This window comes from Aquarana catesbeiana, linkage group LG12, assembly GCF_042186555.1.
Source record: "Aquarana catesbeiana isolate 2022-GZ linkage group LG12, ASM4218655v1, whole genome shotgun sequence".
Taxonomy (NCBI): domain Eukaryota; kingdom Metazoa; phylum Chordata; class Amphibia; order Anura; family Ranidae; genus Aquarana; species Aquarana catesbeiana.
This window is the reverse complement of record NC_133335.1, coordinates 18,155,220-18,170,352: the sequence shown is the minus strand read 5'-3', so window position 1 is coordinate 18,170,352 and position 15,133 is coordinate 18,155,220. Positions and strand designations below refer to the sequence as shown.

The following is a 15,133-nucleotide window of genomic DNA, read 5'->3' as shown; positions in this document are numbered from 1 at the left end:
CCCTTTTATATACTCTATGTGTTTGTGTACATTATCGGGAATAGTGGAGCTGCAGATTGCGCTTTGAAGTCGGTAGATTTGTAAAGGTTAGTTAGCAAAGCGAATGTTTTTTTTCATTGTAGAGTCGTTTTTCCCCGACCCTCATAATCAAGCTTGATGAGTCTTTCCTGCGGCTCAGTCTTTCATTTGGGGCTGACGAGCAGATTGTGTCCGCTCTTGGTTTCTTCGAGGTATAATTAAGACTGTTTACAGTGCATTGACGTCTTCAGCCATTGGGTGGCACCATGTTGGCATCCCACACATAGGGCTAATCACATTGTATATAGGACATGCATCCAGCGTGAGGGATGTGTACGCCACTCTGGAGAATGTACAGCCAGAGCACAGAACCTTCACCTTGTCTTGAAATGTCATTTACTTAGAGATAGAAGACGATTTATGATGTCTGAGGAAGGCGGGCAGTCTGCACAAGACATTATACCGATTTAAAGAGAAACTTTACAAGGTAAATTCTAAGGAGCCTCATTGGGGGGGGTGGACCCACACTGGGTCATACTTAGAACTCCTGATATTTCCGTTGGAATTCATACAAACCTTGGTATGGGATGGCAGCTATGTGTGGATTCGCAATAGAAAATTCCATTTTGTAACTTTAGAGCTTTCAATAAACCCAGAAACAAACATGTAATATGTTGCAGCATAGTTGGTAAGGTTGAATAAAGACACCAGTCCATCTAGTTCACCCTGTGTGGGTGTGTTTATGGCAATTATCGGCACTCCCCGCTGACACCACCGATTGTGGAAGGGAGTTCCACATCCTTACGCAGTTTAAAGGGGTTGTAAAGGCTCGTGTTTTTTCACCTTAATGCATCCTATGCATTAAGGTGAAAAAACATCTGGCAGTCATTGGCCCCCTAGCCCCGTCCCGTCTTACTTACCTGAACCCCTCCATCTTCTTCGGCGGGGACGCGCGGTCCTTCTTTCCATAGATTCCCGGCTCTTGATTGGATAGATTGATAGCAGCACAGCCATTGGCTCCCGCTGCTGTCAATCAAAACCAGTGACCGGGGGGGGGGGCCTGACTCATACATTTAGCTTCTATAAACGCCGAATGAATGACTTGGGAGCACGCCCGCAAGGTAACCCCCTTGGGAGAGCTCTTCTCCTAGGGGGTTAACTAATGCGGAGAGGAGCCACCGAGGGACCCCAGAAGAGGAGGCTCGGGGCCACTCTGTGCAAAACAAGCTGCACAGTGGAGGTAAGTATGACATGTTTGTTATTTTTTTAATTTTTTTAACTAAGCTTTAGTATCACTTTAAGTTTCCGCATGTCTTAGGGCTAGTTTACACTTGCTTCAAAACATGCCTTTGTTAAAGCTCTCTGAACACCAGTCAAAGCTCCTGTCACTAAATAAAATGGTTAGCTTACAGTCCTGTTTACACCTGCTTTTGCTTGGTGCTTTGATAAGGCTTCGGTGGAGCTTCAATGAGGCTTTGGTGGGTCTTAAGTGGAGCTTCAAGCGAGCTTTGCCATAGACTTCTATGGAGGCTTTGAAGACGCTTTGAAGCACCACTGAAGCTACCTGGGGTAAACAGGACTGCAAGCTAACCATTTTATTTAGTGACAGGGGCTTTGACTGGCGTTCAGAGAGCTTTAACAAAGCCTGTCCGAAGCCTTGTTGAAGCTGAACCAAGTGTAAATGAGCCCTTAAAGTGATACTAAAGTCTTGTTTCTTTTTCCTTAAAAATAACAAACATGTTATACTTACCTGCTCTGTAATGGAATGCATAGAGCAGCCCGGATCCTCCTCTTCTCGGGTCCCTCTTCGGCACTTCTGGCCCCTCCCTCCTGTCGAGTGCCCCCTACAGCAAGCAGCTTGCTATGGGGGCCCCCGAGCCGCAGCTCGGTGTGTCCATTCAGACGGAGCCACAGTTCCGCCACCCCCTCTCTCTCCTGATTGGCTCCCGCTGCTGTCAAAGTCAGTTAGCCAATGGTGCCGCTGCTGTGTCTGCAACAATCAGGAGGAAGGGTCACGGACAGGCCAAGGCACTTGTGCACGTCGCTGGATATAGATGGGGCTTAGGTACCTATTAGGGAGGCTGCTACTCACAGAAGGTTTTTTAGCTGAATGCATAGGAATGCATTCAGCTAAAAAACCTTCTGCCTTTACAACCACGTTACACTCCCGCGAAAAGAAGTTTTCTCCTTATACTAGAATCACCATTAAGATACTTGAATATATATATATATATATATATATATATATATATGTTTTTTTACCTGGTGATCCTGCCAGTAACACACATTCTGTCCTATGATGACAGCACCCACTCACTATACTGTATCTAGGGAGGATCAACATTGTCACCCTAGAAAAGGACTGCAGAACCACATCTTCCTCTCCATAACATATGAGGAGGTGCTCCACAGAGAGCTGGAGACAAACTTTTCAGCTCAAAAGATGTCTGGAAGGATCAACAGGTATTTTTTTTGTTGTTGTTGCAACAATTGAACAGATATAACAAAACACCTTCATTGATATGTTTAGCAGACCAAAAGGGGAAGAAACAAAAGAAGATTTATTAGTGCAGTTTAACCACGTGCCCTCTGGAAGGTTTTACCCCCCCCCCCCCCCCTTTATTCGGCACGGCGTTACTTTAACTGACACTTGCGTGGTCATGCAGCACTGTACACAAGTGAAATTTATATAATTTTTTTAAAATGGCGCTTTCTTTTGGTGGTATTTGATCACTACAGGGTTTTTTCCTTTCTGCTATAAAACATATTCGATAAAATAAAAATCAAATTTTTTCATACATTTTGGCCAAAATGTATTCTGATACTTGTATTTGGTATTTAAAAAAAAAATCCCAATAAGTGTATATTGATTGGTTTGTGTGAAAGTTAGCGCTTACAAACTTGTGTATATATACTGGAGTTTGTTTTTTTTTTTATACTACTAATGGCGGCGATCAACACCGCCTCACTATCGCAGTTCCATTTAGGGCCAGTTCACACCAGATGCAGTTCCGTGCGCATTTTTTTTTTGCACTAAAAATGCATGCACAGTGTTTTCCATGTATTCCAATGGCTCTAGTTCACACCATGCAGTCAGTTTCCAGTGCAGAAACTGACCAGAAACTGACCGCATGGTGTGAACTAGAGCCATTGGAATACATGGAAAACACTGTGCATGCTTCTTGTGCAGAAAAAAAGCGCACAGGAATTGCATCTGGTGTGAACTGGCCCCAAATGGAACTGCGATAGTGAGGCGTACAATCTGACACTATCTGGCGTTGGGTGATCAGTGGTAATACAATGACACTGTCTGGGAAGGAGTTAACAGCTAGGGCAACCAAGGGGTTAAATATGTGTAACGTGTGCTGCTTTTTACTAGTGATCTCTGTTTTTCATCCTTGAGAAGCTGACAGATCCCTTCCTGTGTACAGAGCTCTGTGTTGAATTTCAACACTGAGCTGGGATTGGACACAGCCGATCAGCAGGTCCCGGCTGTGAATCATTGGCCAGGACTTGCTGACAGGCTCCTGCTGTGTACAATCATAGCGGGAGCCGGCCAGGGGTGTGTGGCCATACCCGGTAGTAGGCAGCGACGTACCTGTATATCGCTTTGCCTACAGTGCCTGCTCACCCGCAGTACAATGCGTGGTTAATCCTTATGCTACTAGCATTAGTAAATAGATAGGAAGGTATATTATATTTACTTGTTTCACATTTTTTTTTTATTCCTTCAGTTGCTTCCTGGTTTCTGGCCTAGGCAAATGATGTCATATATCCCAGGAGTCTTCAGGAGAGGAGGAGGGGCTTTTTCAGCTAAGCACACCCTCCTGCCTGCATGCCTGAGCCAAGGGCCAATGGATTCCAGAAAGTCCTTAGTTAAGATGGCCACCCCTAGTGCTTGGAGGTTGGGGGGGGTTCAAAGTGATTTCTCAGCAAAATAAAGCATGGAGACATTAATGGATTGGGGGAGTTTGCTTTGACTATTAACTTCTTTCCGTCCGCGCTATAGCCGTATGACAGCTACAGCGCGGACCTACATTGCCGGGAGGCTGTCAATAGATGTCCTCCCCTTTGCACGCTCCCTGCACGCCCCGTGCAGGGCGCACGCGGCACGCTCTGTGATCACTGAGTCAATGAGACTCGGATGACCACAGATCGGAGTAAGGGGCTGATCCCGGCCCCTTACCACGTGATCAGCTGTCAGCCAATGACAGCTGATCACGTGATGTAAACAGAAGATCGGTAATCGTTTACTGTTCACCGGCTTCTGTGTAAGGGACATTGGTCCCGAAGAGGAAGAGGCACCTCATCTGTGCCCGCCAGTGCCCACAGTGCATATCAGTGCCCACCAATCAGTACCCACCAGTGTATATCAGTGCCACCTATCAATGCTCACGAGTGCCGCCAATCAATGCCTCATCAGTGCCACCTAGCAGTGCTGCCTGTCAGTGTCACCTAATAGTGCCCATCACTGCCACCCATCAGTGCCCATCACTGCCATCTATTAGTGCCCTTCAGTGCCACCTATCAATGACTTTCAATGCCACCCACCAGTGCCACCTATCAGTGCTCACCAGTGCCACCTATCAGTGCCGCCTATCAGTGCTGCCTTATTAGTGCCCATCAATGCAGCCTATCGGTGCCCATCAGTGCACCCTATCGGTGCAGCCTCATCAGCGTACATCAATGAAGGAGAAAAATTACCTGTTTGCAAAATTTTATAACAATATATAAAACTGTTTTGTATTTTTTTTTCCAGATTTTCGGTCTTTTTTCATTTTTTTTTAACAAAAAATAAAAAACCCAGAGGTGAACAAATGCCACCAAAAGAAGCTCTGTTTGTGGGAAAAAAATGATAAAAATTTAATTTGGGTACAGTGCTGCATGACCGTGCAATTGTCGTTCAAGGAGTGACAGCACTGAAAGCTGAAGATTGGTCTGGGCAGGAGGGGGGGGGTTTAAGTGCCTGGTAAGCAAGAGGTTAAAAATGAATTAAATTGTGTTTTTGGTTTGTGCTGATCAGATGCGGTGAGGTTCCACTTTATGGTGGCCGTACACTTGGCAATGTTCAGTAAATTTCAACCACTTTTGAGCCACAATGCCGAAAAGTAAGCAATCTACCATCTACAAGTTCAGTCGACCACCAGAATTCAGTTCGTTGTGAAGTGGAAACTGGGCAATAAATTGGCAGCTTTAATATGATTCATGGAAAAATTGAATTGTAATGGCAGTGAAACAGGAAAAAAAATCTCCAGCAGTTTTGTTCAGCAATCTGGTTTTTCCTTCGTGTTCCAACCACTTTAAGATGTCTGTATGACCAGCTTCCTGCATAACCATGAATACCTGGTTCAGCTGAGCGTTCATGTTTATACCTTTGAAGAGGGATGGACGAAGTTCACACAACCAAATGTGAGAATGCATACACAGACCTCTATTCCTATGTGTAAGTGGGCACCAGATATTTCCACTAAATGTAAACGTCGTTGTGCTGTACTGAACTTGTCACAGGCCTCCCATTACATAGGACGATTGTCCCCATACCAACTGGATGATCAGTAAGTTTATTTTTATAGGTTTTGCCATTTTGAGGAAAACGACCAAAGCGTCCTATGTGTGTTTTCTCTGGCTTCCTACACTAATCTTATCCGAGATTATACTACAATTTAGCATTACTGGGGAAAAAAAGGGACCAGTGATAAACTTTGCCACCTGTTGGCCAAAAGGGGTTCTGCAGCTGTAAGTCTGATTTACAGTTGTCTTCTGGTCTTCTTCCATATCAGGGGTCATCACTGGACGCTGAGCCAGCTATTGGGAGGTTCCAATGCGACAGTAGACTCCTGAAGTTCAGCATTTAGTGGTCATCTCTAGCTTCCAGTTCAAAGCCTCAAAGTGCAACTCGCAAGGCTTTTTCCTCCCGTTCACTGTCTCTCTCGAAGGGGTTATGAAGATCCGTTGACCCAGAATAAACCGGACCCTGAATTTTTCCAACCACACAAATTGCATTTAATGAATAAATTATGAGTCAGGCTCAAAATGTTTGACAAGGATTAGTGACATTGCGTACCCGAACAGCCGCCAAACTAAAGTCTGAGGAATTGCAGATGCCGAGGATACTGTTTTCTAGCGAGTCAGAGCCTCCAATTAGTGAAATTCCCCTCCCTATAAAATTCAAAGGGGTGAGCACGTGGAAGTGAGCCTGTGCTGTGTGGATGCCGCGGAGTCCAACCCTGAGAATAAATCTGTTTTTTTTTTTTTTAATGCTGAAGTCGTCACGTCACTGCATGTCGTCCTCCTAACCAGTACCGACACATTTCAGCAGCCCCTCCATTGTTCATTCACTCACAGCCCCAATTACTCATCGTCCGTACTGTAATTCTTCATGTGCTCCGACTCTGTGTGATGAAAAGTTTGTGTTATCCTAATTACTGGGCAGTATAGTGAAGGTTACAGAGATCTCTATACTTTGATGGGTTCTTGGAAGGACTCCGTGCCATTCTCCAGATCTCCGCGTCTATTTTAAGTGGTGTATTGTTTGATATTCTAAACCTGAAAAAGAGAATTATTATAGTTATACTCTTTACCACTATAAATAAAGAAATGTCTGTAAGTAAACCTGTCCACACAGGGCAGATTGCAGGTTTATTAAAATCAGACCTGGTAATTAGAGTGAAGACAGGAAAGTCCATTGCAAGCTAGGAGTTGATGGAGTCCTACCGTACACATGGCTGTGGATTCCACATATGATCCACCCTAAAGGGGTCACTTCTGTTGTTCTTGTTAAAGCTTTTCCTATAACCACTTGCCTGCAGGTCACTTTCACCCCCTTCCTCCCCAGGCAAGTTTTCAGTTTTCATCGCTGTTGCACTTTGAATGACAATTGTGCAGTCATGCAACGCTGTACCCAAACAAAATTGTTATCATTTTTTTTTTTAGACAGATAGAGCTTTCTTTTTGTGGTATTTAATCCCCACTGGAGTTTTTTTTTTTTTTTTGCTAAATATATGGGAAATTGACGGGCACTAATGAGGCGACACTGATGAGGAGGCACTAATATGCAGTGCTGATGGGCACTGATAGGTGGCCCTGATAGGCAGCACTTATGGACACTGATAGGCGGCACTGATGCCTGGCACTGATAGACGGCATCGATGAGGCACTAATGGGCAATGACTGGCAGCACTGGTGGGCACTGTTGGGGCTGCACTGATGATCAGTGCCCTGATTGTCAGTGCAGATGTCCCCAGAGGAATGCAGGTTACCGGCTCTCCTCTCCTCACACGTCTTGTCAACATGAGGAGAGGAATGCCGATAACCGGCATTTTCTGTTTACACTGTGATCAGCTGTGATTGGACACAGCTGATCACATGGTAAAGATCCTACGTCATAGGCTTATTACCGTGATTGGTAAAACCTAACCGTTGTGCTGCGTGACTCCAATTGGAAGCACATCATATGGCGTCCTCCCAGAATGAGAGTGCTCCCGGCCCGTCCGTCATTTCACTATATGCTGGGCGGGAAGCAGTTAAAGCTTTTTACTGCTAATTCTTTGGGTGGCAGATTGCTGGATTGCTGACTAGGAAGATCTGTTTTAAATATTTTTGCAGCATTTAAAGCTGAATTCCAGCAATTCAGCCACTTTGTACAATGTCCTGGCTTACTAGGGGTTAAGTCCACCTCCTAGACTTATCTCTTTAATTTACAATTTACATTTTTTTTCTTGAGTGCCAGGAGCATAGCTATCGCTGTACTTCTGACGCAGGACTTTCTGGTCTCAGCTGCAGAGTTGCATGCAGCCACTGTACCCGCCTCCCCCTTCTGCCCAATCACTGAGCACTTTGTAATATGTGGACCGATTGACAGAATACAAAGTCTGCTGTGAATGAACAGGAGAGAGGAGGGGTGGGCAGAGATGGTGTGTGTGAGAAGACACTCTCCTCTCAGAGCACTGGGAGTGTACAAAACCTTCGGGCTGTACATAAAAGAGATAAGCCAAGGTGCATGGCACCTTATGGACTTTTAACTCCTAGTAACCCAGCACATTTTACAAAGTGGCTCAATGAGTTCAGGTTTAAGAGCTAAGTTCACCTTTTCAGGTTAAAAAAAAAAAGTGCATTTGTTCTTTTTTATTTCCAGAGCCTGCAGAGCTTTGCACCTGCAGTCAGCAGATCGCGGGTGCAATGTCAAGCACCTGCATAATCTCAATATATCTGCTACTGGAGAGCAGGAAGATCAATGAGCTATGAGAGTGCTCACCAATGCCCTCACAGTTCAAAGAGAATTACAAGTCATCTGCTGCGCTGGGAAACAGTAGTTGTAGTTCATTCATTCGGAGAGGGCTGTTGACGCAGCCGTATGGGCGGAGCCCTGCATGGCCTCGCTCTTTTTAAATTGTGACAGTGGGTGCGGAGAGACAAAACCCTGCCTGCTGTCACAGTGGGGGATCGGAGGGGCAGGCAGGTGCTCTTTGGTAACATGTTACACCCTAAATACGGGTGTAATATGTTAGAATGTTCTCAAAAAACACTTCAGCCCTAAAACCCAAGGGAAAACTTCAATATTGCTTCCTTTCACAATGCCAATCTCCAGCCCTCCACCAACCAGCAAGTCTTCCAAACGAACTGCAAAGAACACACAGGAGGGCGCAACCACCTCGTGCATTACCATTGATAAGTTGATAGCTCTGAGGAAAGGGGAATAACCCTTGAAACGCGTCAACCATTTGTTCCTAGGACGAATCACATTGTGTCCGAGCTGGAGCAGATCATTTTCGCTTTATGTTTCTTAATAGCATGTGAGAATCCATTTGTCTTTGTAGATCTAAATAAAATTATCAATGGTAATGCACAAGGTCGTTGCGCCCTCCTGTGTGTTTTGTGTAATATGTTACCAAAGGTGAACCTATCCTTTTAGGGAAAATACTTGTATGACTGCATAGGAGAAGATTACTTAATACAAATTTGAAAAAAATCTGTATAAATTGTCCCTCTGACAGCGAAATGTTTCCATTTTTCATGGCTCCTTTACCATTTACGTTTTGAATCGAAATTAAAACTTTCCCTAAACTGGTGAAGTGTAGATATCTTGTGGCGTCCTCAGATACCTGTGCTTTGTATGGGGGAGGACTTTGGATCCAGGGCCCCCGGCTGTATACAAGACATTGACTCTCCAAGTTGAGATGGTCAGAGCCCCTTTGGAAGTAGTTGCTTAGTTTCATTACCCTAATATAGAGCCTGGGATCTACGCTGTGCCCCGGGCATAGAGAAACAGATTTAAAGAGGAACTGCAGTCTGCTCACATAATTTGTAATAAATACATCTTTGCCATTCTGAAGCTTCCCTCCAACCACTTTGCATATTATTTTATATATACTGTGGTTCTGTACTTGCCAAATATGCTGCTGAAATCTCCCTCCACTGAGTCTGGCTGCAACCGTTTTAACTGTGGGCAGCTGAAGCTGCTGCCTGTTCACTTCCTGGATTTACACAGAGGCACACCTCTAGTTCTGCAGCTCTCATTGGCCCTCTTATGACTCATCCCCCCTCCCTTTCTGGCAAATTCTCACAAGAGAGAGAGAGAGAGAGCTGTGCATGATGTCATAAGCCTAGGCTAATGACCGGACAAGAAACAGGAAGTGGGCTGTATGAGGGATTTACTGGCAGAAAAAAAAATGTTTTACTATCCAAAGTTATAAAGCAACAAGGGCAGAAGATTTAATAGATGGAAAGTCGAAAAAATGACTGAAGGTCCGTTTTAAAAAGAAGCACTCTGGTGTTTGCACCGCCCCAGTAATATTGTTTACTTGGCTGATCATGACAGGTTCATTTTAGGGTCTGTAAAGGGTTAGCAAATCTCTTTTAAATTATTCTCACATTTCAAATCAATGAAGAAGCCGAGTCGCAGATCACGATGGGAAGTGTAGTTTAGGACAGGAGAGTGCGTGCTGCACGCGCAATTAGTGGATATATAGAGGGCATAACTGGATAATGTCCGTCTTCTCCTCACCTGTGCTGCTGTAATGATGGATGGATGAGGAATGCATTATCTCACACCAGGCTTTGCATAAATCACTCCATTAACATCAATGCTACAACTTATTTACACAAGGAAACCTTAAAACCCCCATACATCCTGACCCGAAGCACCGGTGCCCTTCTCTCTAAATAGTTACAAATTCTGCTTCCTGTAGCAGTTCCTATCCGAGTCCCGCTGCGGGCAGGAATTCCTTGTGATGTGCTGGCCTGGTACAGGATATAAACAGGAAGCGCCGAGCAGCGCTCACAACTGCAGCACGCAATCCCCCGGACCTTCCTCGCAGGATCAGGCCTTCTTGTCCCCCTCTACATTTGCAAGCTCAGCAGGAAATTCCTCCACATTTCGCACTGTAAATCTGTGCGTGATCCGATCTTCTTACTAAACATCTGTTTGTGAGGAGTCTTCAGGAGGAAATCTCTGGTGCCAGAACAGGCACTTTGTGTTTGATGATGGGGAAGTCATGTATTAGAAGATGAGCTGCCTGTGAAAAAAAAAAAAAAGCACTGCTGGGCACTTTTACTGAGTGCAAGTGGATGTGAAGTCACTTCCCGGCTCAGAGAAACAAAAGCTGTGCGGTAATATTGTATCATGCCTTCACAAATCAAACATTCTTCTTCTGGATATATGGAGGTTCTAGCAGGGGAGGGTGTTAAAAGCAACTGTCTGTTGGAATAACTAGGAAAAAAAAAAAACTTGGTGCTAAATTTTTAGTCTTCATTTGAAGCTTCTGAAATGTTCCCTCTGGTTCCTAGATCTTGTTAGAGAAAACTTAAAGCGGAGTTCCACCCAAAAATGTAACTTCCGCTTTTCGGAATCCTCCCCGCCTCCGGTTTCACATTTGGCACCTTTCAGGGGGGAACAGATCCCTGTATAATCCAGGTATTTGATCCCACTTCCGAGCATAGATAGCCGTAGTATCCGCGGATATCTATGCTATATCCGGCGCCTCCTCTGTGTCCCCCCCCTGGCTGTCTTCTGGGAGACATAAACAAGGCCTGGGGAATGCCCAGGAAAAAATTCCAAGCCTACTTACCACCAGCTCGCAGACAACCAAATTAACATGTCTAGCAGTATGCGTTAAAAACAGGGTCCGCACGCATTTGCAAACGCATGCGGAAGCCGCAGAGCCTCGTCACGGCACCCTGATATCTGTGGTCCTAACACTAAAATATGAGTGTCCCCACAGTGGAGGCACATGCATTCTGATGGATAAATGAGAGCAGGTGGACTGAAGGGCAGCCCATCCCTTCTTAAAGGTACAGGAGCACCCCAGACACCCAGCAAATAGCACAATGGCTGCAAAGGTGCTGGTGCGTTGCTGGACCAATACACACACCAAGGTGATCTCAAAAAACTTGCCACCACCCTCATTTATAGCTGGCTATCGCAGTAAGCGGCATTGGAGGGCTACAAACAGATATAAACAAGGCCTGGGAGACACACAGGTCCCAGAAGACAGCAGGGACCAGTGGAACTGCGCAGTGCGACTTGCGCATGCACAGTAGGGAACCAGGCTGTGAAGCAGCAAGGCTTCACTTCCTGATTCCCTTACTAAAGATGGTGGTGCCTCCACCTGAGAGCCGGGGGAAAGATCGGCTTCGGGTGCCGACATCGCTGGCGCCCTGGACAGGTAAATGTCCATATTTTAAAAGTCAGCAGCTGCAGTATTTGTAGCTGCTGACTTTAAAAAAAAAATAATAATAATTTGGCGGAACTCTGCTTTAATTACGTTTCATACAACATAAAGAGTTGTGATTCCCCGGAGACTTTCTACAATGGGGTGCAGTGATAAAGCACCAAAATCTCTGCTGTGGTATTAGGGTGATCATACTCATGTGGTAGGGCCTTTAGGGGGGGCCGACTGATGGCACTGGGAGTAGAAAATGTCCTGGTGTCATTGTGAATAAACAATGCCCCATCATTGGTATCAGTGGAAGGAATAATGCCCCATCTGTGTCCCTGGGAGGAATAGTGCTTCATGATTCGTGTCAGTGGGTGGAATAGTGCCCCACCATTGGTATCAGTGGAAGAATAGTACCACATCATTGGTGTCAGTGGGAGGAATAGTGCTCCATCATTAGTGTCAGTGGGAGGTATAGTGCTCCATCATTGGTGTCACTGGGAGGAATAGGGCTTCATCGTTCATGTCAGTGAGAGGAATAGTGCCGCCTCATTGGTGTCACTGGGAGGAATAGTGCCCCATCATCAGTGTAAGTGTGAGGAATAGTGCCCCATCATTGGTATCAGTTAGAGGAATAGTGCCCCATCATCAGTGTAAGTGTGAGGAATAGTGCCCCATCATTGGTATCAGTTGGAGGAATAGTGCCCCATCATGATATTAGTAGGAGGAATAATGCCCCATTCTCGGTATCAGTGGGGGTGGGGAATAGTGCCCCATCATTGGTGTCAGTGGGAGGAATAATGCCCCATCATTGGTGTCACTGGAAGGTATAGTGCGCCATCATTGGTGTCAGTGGGTGGAATAGGGCCCCATTGTTGATGTTAGTGGGAGGAATAGTGCCCCATCATTGGTATCAGTTGGAGGAATAGTGCCCCATCATCAGTGTCAGTGGGAGGAATAGTACCCCATTATTGGTATCAGTTGGAGGAATAGTGCCCCATCACAATGTTAATGGGAGGAATAATGCCTCTCTCTTGGTATTAGTGGGGGTGGGGAACAGTACCCCGTCATTGGTGTCAGTGGGAGGAATAGTGCCCCGTCATTGGTGTCAGTGGGAGGAATAGTGCCCCACTGTTGCTGATGGTAGGAGGAATAATTTCCCAAGGGCTGGATAAAAGCAAGCAGACCACTGTATTTAATCTTTCCTAACCAGTCATACATTTCCTTGACTGAGCTGTAAATTCTTAACAGCAAGGATGGGACAGTCACAGGGACCACAACAGAAGAGCCTAGAAACCCAGTGCAGAAATCATTACTGTAGAAGTCCTTGAAAAATAGGTTTTAATGGTAAATAGGTTTTATGTAGGGCTGGACTAATCCCAGGAGACGGGTAGCCGATACATGCGCCTAAAGCCGGCCACACACTATACAAATTTTGACCGGTTCCCCAGAAAATGTTTGAAATTTGCTCAGTGGTTGGCCCTGTGATGGCGGTGATAGTGGGTGGCATATTACCACTAAACCAGAAGACAGCAGCACAAGGGACATATCACATTGAAGTAAAATCCCTTGTGCTGATTTTTAATTTTATGGGGTTTTAACTAAGTTTAGTTTTTAAGTCATAAAAGTAAACATGACTCCCTTTTTAATATGACAATATACTGTTAAATATGACAAAGCTTCTCCTCATACACAGCTCCTCATATAGATACAGTGCAGTGAGTGGGCATTGTCACCTTGGGATAGGTAGAATTTTACAATAAATGTGAAGCCTTTACCACATCTTGGAATATGTGTGTCATATTTACCTACATACACATGACTGCAGTCATACAATTGAAGCACAGTACGGATTATTTGTATTATTATACAGGATTTATATAGCGCCACAAGTTTGCGCAGCGCTTTACAACATGAGGGCAGACAGTACAATTACAATACAGTTTAATACAGGACGAATCAGACCCCGCTCATTAGAGTTTACAAGATGATCCCTATGTGAGGGCATTCCTATTTTGTTTATCCGAGTGTTCTTGTATTTTAGGCTTACTTATCCTTTAGGAAGCCATAATAAATAAAGATCTGCCTATCACCCCCACACATCTGTACAGGCAGCATATCGCTGAACAGATGTCTCATTTCCTGTGTCAGACATGTTCCGTCACCCTATTACATGTCTATGTGAAGTTATTTATCATTGAATATTAGGTGTGATCCTCTCATATAGTGGACGATACACAGTAGCAACTTTGAACACATTGAGCCAACATTGGTCCTGTTAGGAAGTGATATATTGGTATACAGCCGTGGCCAAAAGTTTTGAGAATGACACAAATATTAATTTTCACGAAGATCTGCCGCTTCAGTGTTTTTAGGTCTTTTTGGTCAGATGTTCCTATGGTATACTGAAGTATAATTACAAGGATTTCATAAGTCTCAAAGGCTTTTATTCAAAATTACATGAAGTTTAAGCAAAGAGTCAATATTTGCAGTGTTGACCCTTCTTTTTAAAGATCTCTGCAATTCTCCCTGGCATACTGTCAATCAACTTCTCTGTCACACCCTGACTGATGGAAGCCCATTCTTATAGAATCAATGCTTGGGGTTTGTCAGAATTTGTAGTTTTTTTTTTTCTGTTCACCTGCATCTTGAGGATTGACAACAAGTTCTCAATGGGATTAAGGTCTGGGGAGTTTCCTGGCCATGGACCCAAAATTTTGATGTTTGTTCCCCAAGCCACTTGGTTATCACTTTTGCCTTATGGCAAGGTGCTCCATCATGCTGGAAAAGACATTGTTCCTCACCAAACTGTTCTTGCATGGTTGGGAGAAGTTGCTCTGGGAGGATGTTTTTGTACCATTCTTTATTCATGGCTGTGTTCTTAGGCAAAATTGTGATTGAGCCCACTCCCGTGGCTGAGAAGCAACCCCACACATGAATGGTCTCAGGAGGCTTTAGTGTTGGCATGACACAGGACTGATGGTAGTGCTCACCTTTTCTTCTCCAGACAAGGTTTTTTCTGAATGCCCCAAACAACCGGAAAGGGGATTCATCAGTGAAAATGTCTTTACCTCAGTCCTCAGCAGTCCAATCCTGGTACCTTTTGCAGAATATCAGTCTGTCCCTGATGTTTTTCCTGGACAGAAGTGGCTTCTTTGCTGCCCTTCTTGACACCAGGCCATTCTCCAAAAGTCTTCTCCTCACTGTGCGTGCCGATGTCCTCACACCTGCCTGCTGCCATTCCTGAGAAAGCTCTGCACTCATGGTGTCACCGATCCCTCAGCTGAATCATCTGTAGGAGACAGTCCTGGACTTTCTTGGGTGCCCTGAAGTCTTCTTCACAAATGCAGTGGACATTTTTTTTGTGGGATTAAGTTCATTTTCATGGCAAACAGGGACTTTGCAATTCATCCGATCACTCTTCATAACATTCTGGAGTATATGCAAAGTGCCATCATAAA

The 15,133-nt window shown here is 44.9% G+C and overlaps 1 long non-coding RNA gene across 1 annotated transcript in view; it reads left to right on the top strand.

Annotated features, from left to right (window-relative positions):
- The first annotated feature begins 323 nt into the window (after window positions 1-323).
- The window catches only part of LOC141113257 (uncharacterized), a 97,974-nt gene continuing 83,164 nt past the window's right edge, over window positions 324-15,133 (top strand). Inside the window, exon 1 of the long non-coding RNA XR_012236755.1 lies at window positions 324-505. This is a non-coding gene — a long non-coding RNA (uncharacterized lncRNA). The remainder of the gene's footprint in view (window positions 506-15,133) is intronic.